This window comes from Sarcophilus harrisii, chromosome 1, assembly GCF_902635505.1.
Source record: "Sarcophilus harrisii chromosome 1, mSarHar1.11, whole genome shotgun sequence".
In the NCBI taxonomy this organism is placed as follows: domain Eukaryota; kingdom Metazoa; phylum Chordata; class Mammalia; order Dasyuromorphia; family Dasyuridae; genus Sarcophilus; species Sarcophilus harrisii.
The window spans coordinates 454,873,178-454,886,958 of NC_045426.1; positions in this window are offsets into that span (position 1 = coordinate 454,873,178).

Sequence of the window (13,781 nt, forward strand, 5' to 3'; positions counted from 1 at the left end):
CAGAGAGGCCTGGAGAGACTTATATGAACTGATGCTAAGTAAATTGAGTAGAACTAGGAGAACATTATACATAGCAACAACAAAATTATGCAATGATCAATTCTGATGGACATGAGACAATGAGGTGACTCAGGCCAAATCCAATAAACTTATAATAGAGAGAGCCATCTGCCCACAGAAAGAGGCCTATGGAAACTGAATATGGATCACAACATAGTATTTTAACCTTTTTTGTTATTTGCTTGCTTTTTTGTTTTCTTTCTTATTTTCCCCCATTTTTGATCTGATTTTTCTTATGTAGCATGATAATTGTAGAAGTATGTGTAGAGGAATTGCACATATTTGACATATATTGTATTGTTTGCCATCCCTATAGGGGAAGAAGTGGGGGAAAGGAAGGAAAAAAAATTTGGAATACAAGATTTTGTAAGGGTGAATGTTGAAAACTATCTTTGCATATATTTTGAAAATAAAAAAGCTATTATTAAAGTGAAAAGAGAAAAAAAGCCTTTACACCAGCAGCACATTATGTTTTTTCCTTCTTTTTTGCTTTATCTCTTCTAGTAACCTCTGTTGATTGTTGCCAATTCTAGCACCTCTTTGAAAATTTATTTTCAAAATTTCATCATCCATCAGAATGAAAATTGACTAGGAAGCCATAGACATAAAAGTTATTCTCACACTAAACCTTGATTACCACTGAAACCTTTTAGTTGTTGGTATCCCCTGGGAGTTGGGTGAAAAAGTCTGTTTCCTCCAATCTCAGAATTTCACTAGCCATCTACTCCAACTTGTATATGAGATAATTTCCTCCATAGCATACATGACAAGTGAGCACTTAGCCTCTGCTAGAATAACTACAATAAAAGCAAGATTATCTTTCTCCAATTCTCCTTTGGGGCAATTCTAATTGTGAGAAAGTATCAATAACCATTTGAGGTTTATCACTAAATAAAGGTAACATAGATTTGAACAACTATCATGTTGTATCTCATGCCCATCAGATCTGTCAGTGGAATTATAAAAAAGGTTCAATCATTATGCAAAACAATGTGAAATTATACCCAGTTATCAAACTGAACATATACTTTACCTCAGTATTACCACTACTAGGAATAGGCCCTGAGGAAGTCAAAAGCAAAGGAAAAGGATTCTTAAATACAAAATATTTATAGTAGCACTTTGGGATGTAACAAAGAACTAGAAACAAAGTGTTTGTCTGTCAGTTGAGAAGTTAATGAACACATTAGGATGTGCAATTGTAATAGGGTATTATTGTATCATAGAAATTGAATACGATGGATTTTGAGAAATTTGGAAATTTTTATGTGAACTGATGCAGAATAAAATGAACAGAAGCAAATTATGCAATACTATAAAAAATTATTTTGAAAGACTAAAGAATTGTAAACAATGAGAAGATAACTCATCACATCAGAAGTCTAATAATGAAGCATATTTCCTAGCTCTTGGCAGAGAAGTGATAGACCAGAAATTCAGAAAGAGATATACTTTTTCAAATATGGCCATTGTGTATACTTATTATACTTGAATATAATCCTATATTTATATATGGATGCCTATTTAGAAGGGAAAATTGAGTTAAAGTAAGTGCCAACCTACCTTCTCAGGGAAAAAAAACAATTAAAAAGAAAAAAAAAAAGAATTGATCAACCATCTTTAAAAAAAAAACCATAAAAAAAAGAAGTAGTTCAGAAAAAGACACGAAGAAGTAGAATATTGTATTATCATTTAAAATTTTAATACAAAGTTCTTTAAAAAAAAAAACTACATGATAGAAATTTGCCATTTTATATTCAATTTTTTCCTGTTCTTTATATACCAAAATATTTTTTTTAACTTTTTGTTGACAGAACATATGCATGGGTAATTTTTTACATTATTCCTTGCACTCACTTCTGTTCTGACTTTTCCCTTCCCTTCCTCCACCCCTCTCATAGATGGCAAGCAGTCTTATACATTATACCAAAATATTTGAGGTTAAAAAGGTACTCAGGAAGGTCTAGCACCTCTGTATGATGACTTGTTAAACTCTTTTCAGGGCTACTCATCCATCTTTGGTTTCTACTTTGCACTCTTCTCTTACCTGTGGCTCCAAAAAGCCACAGGTAAAATTATCTTGGCATATGAAGTAAATCAGGTTAAGGGTAACCAACAGGCCTCAAACTCATTGATAAATAAAAGGGATGTCTACCCAAGGCATGTGAAGTTTTTCCAGAAGAATGGGCAGATGAGAATAATTTGTTTCAATGGCCTAAAGCTGGTACTATGGAGTGCTTAGTGCTTACCCAGATATTGAAGATGCCAAGGTCATCCAACACATTTGAAGCCACTGCCAGTTATATTCACTTTTATCCTGCTACTGTACATCCATAATTCTCTAAGAGATAGTGAGACTGATGACTTGATGTCATTGATGCTCTTTGAAAATGATGGACAAACAATACCAACAACAATATTGAAAATTTTCTGTATGTCAATGTTTATAAGCTTTGTAATAAAAAGTAAAAAAAAAAATTAAAAATCAAAGCTATGCCCACTAGGTCTTTTCTTTCTCTAGCTAAATATCGCCAGTTTTTCTAATCAGTTCTTAAAAGGTCTTTCTACATTGTGGTTGTTCTTTTCTGAACAATTTTGCATGAGGATTTTGAGATACCTTTTAAGAGAACTAGAGACATGAATTCTAATGCTGGCTCTCTACTATAGTAAACTGCCTCTCTGCTTGATAATTTTTTAGGATAAAAAAATGTCCAGGACAAACAGATGTGACTTTTTCCATATTGAGAACATTCAAGGTCAATGATCTTCACTAATTGATTGATGGAACTCAGAATCGGGAAGTAGGTCTATTGTCTTCCTTTTTTAAAAAAATTATTCCCAATCTTTCACTAAATATGTTGAGGGATAATGGTGAAAGTATTAGATTTTTAAATAAGCTCAGTGATGCATCACAAAGTGAATTAGTGAAAGGAAACTAATCGAGTTGATGGAATACAAGGTTCGTTTATTGGTTAACACAAAAATGTTGTTAATGCAAACAGAATGGAGGAACAAAACTCTGTTAATAAGTGCCTTTGGAGGAGGACGCATTACAACTGAATTTTAAAAAAATGAATCAAGGAAAAACTTCCTATTTTCCCTTCTTATCCTTTCCCAGAATATCCTAAAAAACATTTCTATGGCACCTGAAGATTTGCAAAGAGTTTAAATATGTTTGTGATCTCAAGGGAAAAAAAAAGTTTAAAAAAAGAAATTTCCAAAACTCTCATGATGAAAAAAATGCTATCCATCTTCAAAGAAGGAAATTTTTCCCATTTTCTTTATGTTTCTTGTCTTTTTTTTTTTTCGCAACATCACTGATATGGAAATATGTTAAACATGACTTCACATGTATAACAGCTATCATATTACTTGCTTTCTTAATGAATGGGGAAAAGGCTGAAAGGGGGGGGGGGGAGAATTTGGAACTGAAAAAAACTTTTAATTAATGTTAACAAAAATATGTATTTGTGATCTCATCTTAGTACAAGGGTCATCATGTTTTTCTAGAATAGAAAATATACTGGGAGATGTTCAATAACTTGTCACATAACTGGTATGCAACACAGTCAAGACATGAACTAGAACTGATACTTGGTGCAATATTCTAGAGCGAACAGTCCCATTTGTTGCTACTATATCAAGAAGTGGGCAATCAAAATGGCTACTTTCCAAGTGCATCTACAAGGGTCATTTTATCTCATTGCCTCTTTCATTTTCATTTATTATTTATCTCACAGATAAAATTCCAAACATGCTTATGATCCAAATCTGAAAGTCTTTTCTGAGACTTCAGCCTTCTGGACCTTCCAAACCATTGGATCTTTTCAACCACCTCCTTAATAGTCTCTCTTCTCTGGCTTTTCCTGATAACTGCCCTCTCTGGGTTCTATATTTCCTTGCCTGACCATACCTTAGATTCCTTTACTGGAACATTGATATCAAACTCATAAAACTCAACAAGGTTGAGGAGTAAGCCTAGGTGAAGCTGCTGTTGCCCACTGCTTCCCCACTTGCAAGCTAGTCTAGGAGTAGTGTTTCAGTCAGCACTCTTTTAGGGTAAGAGAAGACTCCTTTATTCATCCATTCTCTTGAGAAGTGGGTGTACTCATGAATAAGACACATGGAATCCTAAATGGGAGCAAGCTTTATATTGTTGGTTTGGTTCCTTACCCCTCCCCTTCAAGGTTTAGATTCATAGTAAAAAAAAAAAAAAAAAAAAAAAAGTATGAATTTACAATCCAAATTACAATTAGTTTGGATTATAATCAGAAATTTACAATCTCCTTTATTTGCCCATTCCATATGTAAAAAGATTTGTGCTCTGTCATTGACCTCAGCCAGTTTGGAATGGTTTACGCTTGGGCTCCTTTGTCAGGAACTTTGTTGTTTAGCCAGTTCTTTGACTCACCCAGTGATTGGTTGGAGATATCTTAACAAAACATTTCACCTCTTTCTTTATCCTGTTTTGACAATATCTGTGGAAACCCAACTTCTCATACTCCTCACAAACATCATGAACATTCAACGACCCAGACTATGAGTTTCTCCAAAATATCTGTCCTGGATTCTCTTCTTTTCTCTCTCACACTATCACTTGGTTACTTCATCAGGTAACATGGATTGAATTATCATTTCTGTGCTGATGGTTCATAGATATGTTTATCCAGCCCAAGTATCTCTCCTGAAATTCAATCACATATGTACTGCCTTTTAGACATTTCAAATTGTCCTATAAGCGTATCGAACTCAACATGCCCAAGATAGAACTCATTAGCTTTTCCTTCAGATACCATTCCTTTTCCATACTTCCTTTTTTCCGTCAAGGGTACTACTATCTTTCAAATCACTCAGATTTGTAACCCTAAAGTCATTCATTCTTTATTCTCACTCCCTTCTTATATCCAAATAATCGACACAATTTATTTCTTTTTTCCAAATATGTGTTGCATCTCTCTTCTTTTCTCCACTTAAACAGTAACAACTGTAATTCAGGTCCTGATCATCTTGGTGTTTGGCTACTGTAATCACCTCCAAATTGGTCTCTCTGCCTCAAGTGTCTTCCCATTCTAATTTATCTTCTACATAGTTGCCAGACTACTTTTCCTAAAACATAGGTACAATCATGCCATTCTCCTGCTCACTAAACATCAGTGACTCCCTAGTATCCTCCAATGGCTGGAATTAAAACTTTCAAAAAAAAAAAAAAAAAAAAAACCTTGATTTCCAATGATAATATAAAAATTGTCTCTCTAAATTCCCTTTTTTGTTTTTGTTTTGTTTTTGCTGAGGCAATTGGGGCTAAGTGACTTGCCCAGAGTCACACAGTTAGGAAGTATTACTTGTCAGAGACCAGATTTGAACTCAGGACCTCCTGATTTAAGGCTGGTGTTCTATCCACTGCACCACCTAGCTACCCCAAATTCCCTTTAAAGTTCAAATTCCATCACTATTTTATTTGAATCTAAAGGAAAATTAATTTTTTTCCTAAAAAAAGCCCAAATACATTTTCTTATTTTAGGCATTTAAAAATTGCCTCATGCATTTCTACAGTCATTAAATTTTCAATAATTATAATTGTTTGCCTTCTGTTTTAGTGGCATATTAAGCTACTTATGTTGGGTTTGGAATAGAGGATTCAGCTCTCTAAGTACTGAGAATATACTTTCAGAACAGATGTTCACTACAATCCTAAAATTGTCAGAGACTAATACCATTAATCCTAATTACATGGCCTTCCCAGATGTGAAAGAGTCAGGTGAAGCCGAAAACCATTTCTTGTGCATAAACAATCTTCTCAAACATAATCTAACATGACTGAAAGTAGCACTTTTTAGAACTGTTGAGAGCACATGCCTTATTATATAGCCTTAAGCCATACTCCAAAAATACATTCCTGAATACAAATATATTCCTTTCTTTCTCTTATCCCAAATCTCATTTTGTTCATTATTTATTTTTATAGTATATTTGAAAGTGCCCCGAACAATATGAAAGGTGCTAGGAATGCTAAAAATATGCAAGAACTGGTTTGGGATCATACTTTTCATTTTTTTAAATAACATTTTAAAAATGTTCTCTCAATTTGTTTTCACCTATCCTGAACTCGGAGATACTACACTGCAGTAGTGGGAAAAGGAATCAGGAAAGAGATGATTTTGAGTCTTCCCTCCAAGATTTAGTAGCTCTGTGTTCCTTCTCTCTAAGCCTCTATTTCCTTTCCTGCAAAATGGGAATTATAATATCTCTAATAATGACCTCACAAAATTGCTGAAAGGATCATGAAATATGATCATATATGTAAAACACTTTGTAAATATTAAAAGTTTTTCTTATATTTAATTTCTATGCTATATAATAGAATTATTTTTTTAAAACTAGGTATTTTGACAGCTAGGTGGCGCAGTGGAGAGAGCACTGGAATTGGAGTAAGGAAGACAAATTCTACCTGACACTTAACTAGTTGTAAAACCTTGTAAAATGGGGATAATAATAGTATCTACCTCCTAGGGTTGTTGTGAAGATCAAAGGAAATATTATTTATAAAGGGTTTACCACAGTGCCTAGAACATTGTAGATGGCATATAAATGGCAGTTATTATTAGTGTATTAGAATAATAATGATAATCTTATTTCAATAATAATAGTTCACATGTGATATTGTTGGGATAGCAATACTTAGTTCGAAATAAACAAATGATAAATTCATAATGGCCATTCATTTTAGCAAAAGATAGATTTATTTAGGGAAAGAGGTTAATAGACAAAATGAAGGCATGAAATAGAGAACAGGAATGGGAATTTATGAAATAGAGCTGGTAGAGCGGATAATTAGACTAGCCAAAGTTAGCTAGACTAAGGAAAAAGGCACCATTAGAAGAAAAGCATTATGAGGAAAAAAAAAAGAATATCTCACTGTGGGCTTAGTTTTGAAGAGAATTTAGCAAAGATTATCATAAGCTAATGATATGGGCTAGGAATTATTATGGGTTTTATTTATGGGGGAAATTTACTCTTGGGATTGCTGAGGGAGACTAGAGAAGTAAAAGCAGAGGGACTAGGAGCCAGACCTGGCCAAATCCATCTAAACCCTGCCTAAGTATATGCTAATTAATATCTCTAAAGACTGGGGTGGATGGACAATAAGGGTTGCTAAAGTGTTCCTTCCTAGATAGTCTGGGGATTATCTGATAATGGAATTAGTTGATAATAGCTTCTTGCTGACTGCTCTTTAAAGTCTGCAAAATGCTTCCCAAATTTATCTTACATTAACCTTACAACAATCCTAAGAGGTGGGTGCTATTATTATCTTTATTTTACAGATGAAGAAACTGAGGCAAACAGAGGTTAAATGATCTGCCTAGGATGACATAGGCATTAAATATTTGAAGTCATATTTGAACTCCTGGCTCAGGGACCAACAAAGAAGTACCTTTGTGACTTCTCATCAATAATTTAAATGGTTAACATTTATATAGCACTTACTATGTGTCAGGCACTTTAAATTATTTTTTCATTTCATCCTCACAGCAATTCAGGGAGATAGCTGCTATTGTTACCCCCATTTTACAGATTAAACAAAAATCAAATGACTTGTCCAAAGTCACATAGCCAGTAAGTGTCTGAGGCCAGATTTGAAGTCAGGCTTTTCCAATTCTAGATCAGTGTACTATCCACTGTGCTACATGTCTTTTAACATAAAAAAAGGACTTCTCACTTATTTGAGGTCTATCACAGGGGCAAAAAAAGTAACATATTCTATAACAAAAGCCATAACAGACTATCAACAAACAAGTATATCATTGTCCACCACATTTTTCCAAAGAATGCCTATTCGGATTTCATCTGTGAGTGAGTTCTACTTTGGAAGGAGTTGTTCTCAAGACCTTAACGTACAAAAGGGAAGTCTTTAGAATGCATTTTATTAGAGATTGGAGAAACAATCTAGAAAATGTTTAGGAACATAAAATGGATCAAGAAATATTTTTGAGCAAAGGACGTTTCCGGGAAGAACATGACATTTGGTCATCTCTAATAAGCCATCCTGGTCATTAAAGTAATGTTTTATTTAATTTAGTTTTTGGATCATCAGATTCTTTGGTAAAGTCAATGAACACTGTTGTTCAGAGTTTTCTGAGGTCTGTTCCTAGCCTACAGATGTGGACACAGCTATAGTAATTCCTCCTGGAGCAACCAGTTTGATTTTAGTAAGGATTACCAGCAAAGCAGATTATTTGTTAAGAAGCTACTCTGGGCTAATCTTCTGAACTCAATCCATTACCTTCCCCCCAGGCTGCTAAAGGCAGCTTCTGCTTTTGCACTGGAAAGGAAGTTGAAGCTGTTCCTTCAACTACAGTATATCTTTGACCACATCTGACTTTGCAACTGCGTAAAGACCTTGGTTGCCCTTGGTAAGTGCACTACACGAGCTGTTGCCACAAAGATCTTTCATTGTTTTGTTGCCTTTGTCTTTGTTGTTGTATTTCAGTGACTGTCGTCAAGTACGGATCACATGGGGTTCAGAAAAACTACTATAACCTTTTCCATTCAAATAATTAAATAATGGAAACACAATTCCTTTTTGAAAGAATAAGAAAGAAAAGTTGTTTTTTTTCAATCCCAACACCACAGGAAAGGTATTCAAGATGTGAGCTGGGCTTTGTGACAAAAGGGTAAGCCAATGATGAAGATCCAGAACAGAAATGACATTAATGGAATGTAAGTATGAGGGAAAGGAACATGGAAAATTATTTTAAAAAGCCGAGTAGAAGGAACTTTATGTACGGAAAATGAGAAGAAAATTAAGAAGCAAACTCTTTTCAGAATTCACTGTTCAGCAGATTAATAGCAAATAATGCATAATAGATCTATACAAAGCAAGAAAGGTAAAAAGACTGTCTGTTTGAATGGCTTCATTTAGGAATGGAACACAATTCTTGAGCAGTCTTAAGAAAAAATAAATATAAAAGTTGAAATAAAGTTAGCTGTCAAGGGGAGTTGTAATGTAGATCATCTGTCTTCTACATATACAGTATAATGATCTACCCTATTTAATGCTAGAAAATATGAAAAGGAAGATGATTATGGGCTTTCATTCAATTGATTGAGCACCTTGCAATTGTGAAGGAAGAACAAGAATGAAATGGGGAGAGGGGGGAAATGCAAGTAACTGAATAAAACTTGTCTATATGACATGAAATTTCAAATCTATGTTCCTGGTAAAACTTTTCTAGACTCCTAAAATCCAAAGAATTTCAGTGAGTTAAAAATAGAAATCTTTGGCATCTTCAAGTACAGAAGACATCCTCAAAACTAAATAAAACAAGTTTAGTTGATAGTCAAGAATTATCTGTTAAGCACCTACTATGTGCTAGGCACTGTGTGCTAAGTCCTAGAGACACAAATATGAAAGACATTCCCTACCTTCAAGGAGCCTATAATCTATAGAAAGATAATACAGCAAACAAAGCTAGATAGGAACAAAGAGGAGAGCTATCTGGCACAGGTTGGAAAAATAAACAAAAAAGTCTAAAATAAGTGCAGCCAAGCAGGATATGAGGAGATACCAAAACTTTTATTTATCCCCACACTCATGGAAAACATGTACAAAAAGAACAACTGGTTGGTGAACTAAATATTTCTTCTTAAGCAGTTTAAGTCTTCCTATCAGACATTTTTGCCTCAGCTAAGATTGAAATTCTGTCAGATTGATGTAGTGAGTTAGAAATGCCTAATTCAAAATAAACATGTGACAAATTCACAATGGCCATTCCCTTTGGCAGAAATTAGATTTATTTAAGGGAAGGGATTTCAGACAAAATTAAGTTATAAAACAGATACCAGGAATGGTAAATATGAAATAGAGTTGGGAGAGTAGGTACTTAGAAACGGAAAAAAATGAGTTCCCTCAGGGATACTCACAATTAACCAGGAAAAAGGACATAATTCATGAGGTGGAAGAAAGGCATTATCTGACTGACCAGAGTTAGCCAGAGAAAGGAGAATGTTCCTTTAATAGGAAGACACTATGAGGGAGAGAAAGAGAATGCCTCATAGTGGTCTTAATCCTGATAGAATTTAGCAAAGATTTTCATCAGAAGTAGATCTTTTATAATGGAAATTTACTCTTAGAAACAGACCTAAGTAAAAGCCAAAACTCAGAAGCAGATCTTAGACGGGGGGGGGGGGGGGGGGGGGGGGGGGGGGGGGGGGGGGTCTGGAGCCCATTGGAATGTATCTGGCTAGAGATATGTTAATCAATGTATCAAAAGGTTGTTTGAAGACTCCCAGAGGTTGGACGATGGACAATGGGGATTGCTAAAGAGTTCCTTCCTACTTAGTCTGGGAATAATGTGATAATATAATTATCTGATAATGGTTTCTTCCAGATAAGGGAAGAGAGTAAGTCACATCAAGGCCAGGAAATAAAGTCCATGGAATTTAGAATTTTTGTTGCATGAAACATTTTCCTGCAGGTGAATCACCATGGAAGGAGTCATTGTGGACCAAAGATAGCTACAAGATTTTACCAAGCCCTAGAAAGGGTTTAAATGTATCAAATAGAAAAATGTGACAGAGAAGGACTGATAAAGATGTATTAAATTGAAGGATAATAGATGGATCGTCCTGGTAACCACAAAATAGTGAACGAACCAGAGAAAAGTCTCCAATAATTTGAGCAGAGAGAGAAAGAGAAGGAGTTTTGGGGCTCCCTTCGTCACCATGAATGGGTAGCAATCTATACCACTGGGTCAGATAATCAAGAATACATAGACTCTGTGTAATTAAAATGACCAAATTAAGTTCTAAATAAGAGATGAATGAATGTATGAATGATGAAGTATTTATTTAACATTGATTATTTGTAAAGCATTAAAAAAGTGCTAGAGATTAAAAAAAAAAAAGTAAAACAGTCTCTGTTCTCAAGGAACTCACAATTCTAATAGAATGAGACAACACTTTCAGGTTTTGACTGAGATAAGATGAGATGTACCTTCCTCCTCTCCTGCCTTTTTTGTTTTTCTTTTGTTCTTAATATAATTTTCTTTTTTTTATTATGAACTTAAACACCAAAAAATATAAACATTTTAATTTACAAAGGTCATGAAAAGGAGTGTATATAAAATTGTAAACTTCTGATGGGGGTGAACCCTGAAACTGTCCAAATGATGGGGTGATCTCTAAAACTCTCCTCTGACAGAGACCCACCCTTCAGGGCAGTTAAGTGGTTTTATTAAGATTAGCTCAGGACCACTATCAGTAGCTCAAACTTACGGTCTCATTCAGCTGGAGATTTCGAACTGATATTTCTATTGAGTGGCTTGAAATTCCCAAGATAAGCACTTTCTTTTCAACTGGAAATCTAGGTCTGGGGGCATTGACAATAGAAGCCTCAGTCTCAGACTTATTATAAAATGGCCATTTTGAACTCCAAATCTTTTCAAAGGTCCTAAGAAGGAGTTATGTTTTGCCAATGAAGCTCTCTTCTTGGCAAAGCTGTCTATCAGGACTTCTGCCCACTGTGAAGAGACCCTTTTCTCAGTGATAACCTTTTATTATTTCTCTGCCAGGACCTCTTGCTACTGAGGAGTCTGTCTTCTAGCAAAGCTGGCTTCTCAGTGCCAATAAAAATCCTTTTGCCATTCAAACTTTTTGGGTTCGTGAATTCTTTCATATTGGACCTGTGCTTCTCTAACCAGAGGGGATTTCCATACTCTCTACACTGCCAGTAACCACATCACTTCTACTGCAGACTTTTAAAAAGTATACTACAACAGTCTGCTAAAAAAAAAAAAAAAAAGTTTGACAACCAACTCCCCTCACAATCACAAGTCCCAGGGTACTTCAAGTTTAATCTGCATTATTAACTTTTAAAAATTACTTTGTTAAATCTGGATGATTCAAGTTCTGATTTATAGTATTTGTCCTTTCTAAGGTATAAATGTTCACATTAAAAATTTAACAATCAGCCTTCACAAAGTCTGTTTCGCTAGCTCCAAACACCTCTGAGTATATATACATTGCATTTAATTTTTTAATGTAATGTTTTATTTTCTCCCAAGTTACATGCAAAATAATTTTTACAACTTGTTTTTAAAACTTTGAGTTCCAGATTCTCTTCCTTCCTCTCCTCTCCTACATTGAGAGGACATATGTGAAGTTATGAAAAACATTTCCATAAAAGTCGTAATGAAAAAAAACATAGATTTTCTCTCTCCCCCACCACACCCCTCCAAAAAATGTCTCAAGAAAAATAAAGCTTAAAAAATACATATACTTCAATATGTACTCAGACACAATCAGTTCTTTCTCTGGGTATGGAAAACATTTTTCATCAAAAGTCCTTCAGAGCTGTCTTGGATCATTGTATTGCTGAAAACAGCAAAATCATGCACAGCTAATCATCTTACAATATTGCTGTTAGTTTCTACACAGTTAATTTCACTTTGCATGACCTCAAGGAAGTCTTTCCAGGTTTTTCTGAGAGCATGTTGTTCATCAATTGTTATAACAATGTAGTATTTCATCATAATTACATACCATTTCCCAATTGATGGGCATCCCCTCAATTTCCAATTCTTTGCCCTGAGAAAAAAGCTGCTATAAATATTTTTATACATATAGATACTTTTTAAAAAATCTCTTTTGGGATACATGCCTAGCTGTGAAATTGTTAGTCAAAGAGTATTTATGGTTTTATAACCCTTTGCTTATAGTTCCAAATTGCTCTACCAAATAGGTCAATCAGTTCACAATTGCACCAACAATACATTAAATGTCTCATTTCTCCCATATTTCCTAAAATAGTTGTCATTTTCTTTTTCTGGCCTATCAGCCAATTTTATAAGTCTGGGGTAATACCTGTTTAATTTGCATCTCTTCAACAGTGAGTTATTTTTTTTTCCATATGGCAATAAATAACTTGATTATCTCAACTGAAAACTTATACATTAAATTTAACATAATTGTAGTGTAGCCTCACGGATCACCTTCTGATAAGGCAGATTTAAAATGCTCTAAGTTTATAGTCACCTATATGGACAGTGGATAGAATCCCATACTGGAAATCAAGAAGATTCATCTTTTTTAATTCAAATTTGACTTTACCCACTAACTAGCTGTGTGATCTGGACAAATCACTTAACCCTGTGTACCTCAGTTCTTCTGTAAAATGAGCTCTATTCTGGGATCTTTGCCAAGAAAACCCCAAATGGGGTCACACAGAGTCAGACACAACTGAACAATAACAACCACAACAACAACCGCAACAAAATTCACAGTGATTCTGACATTGGAAGTATAATTTAGCATCCCTGGTTAAAGTAAAAATTTTCTAACAACAAACTAAGGATTTGGTATCCTGGTCCTACACTAGAAAAAGTCACTCTCTCCTGTGTAATTCCCTGAGTTGTCACATGTCTTCATGCTGTTAGCAAAGAGCCATAAGGAAATGAAAAGGACAAAGGTCCCCTCACAAATGCTTATAAGAAATCAGATGAGATCAATCAGATGCAGTCTTTAACCCAGACACACCTCTCTGAAGGAAGGCAGGGGTAATGATAAGAACTATCATTTCTTCCATTTCTGTTTTCTCCTCAGTGCTCCAGCCACCTAAGTGGTTGGAGTTAAGGTTAAAGGAAAACAAAACCAAAATTTCATACTTTTTGATGTGTTCTTTTAACCTTCATCTCTCTGAGTCTTCCTTGGAGGCTCAAAATTGA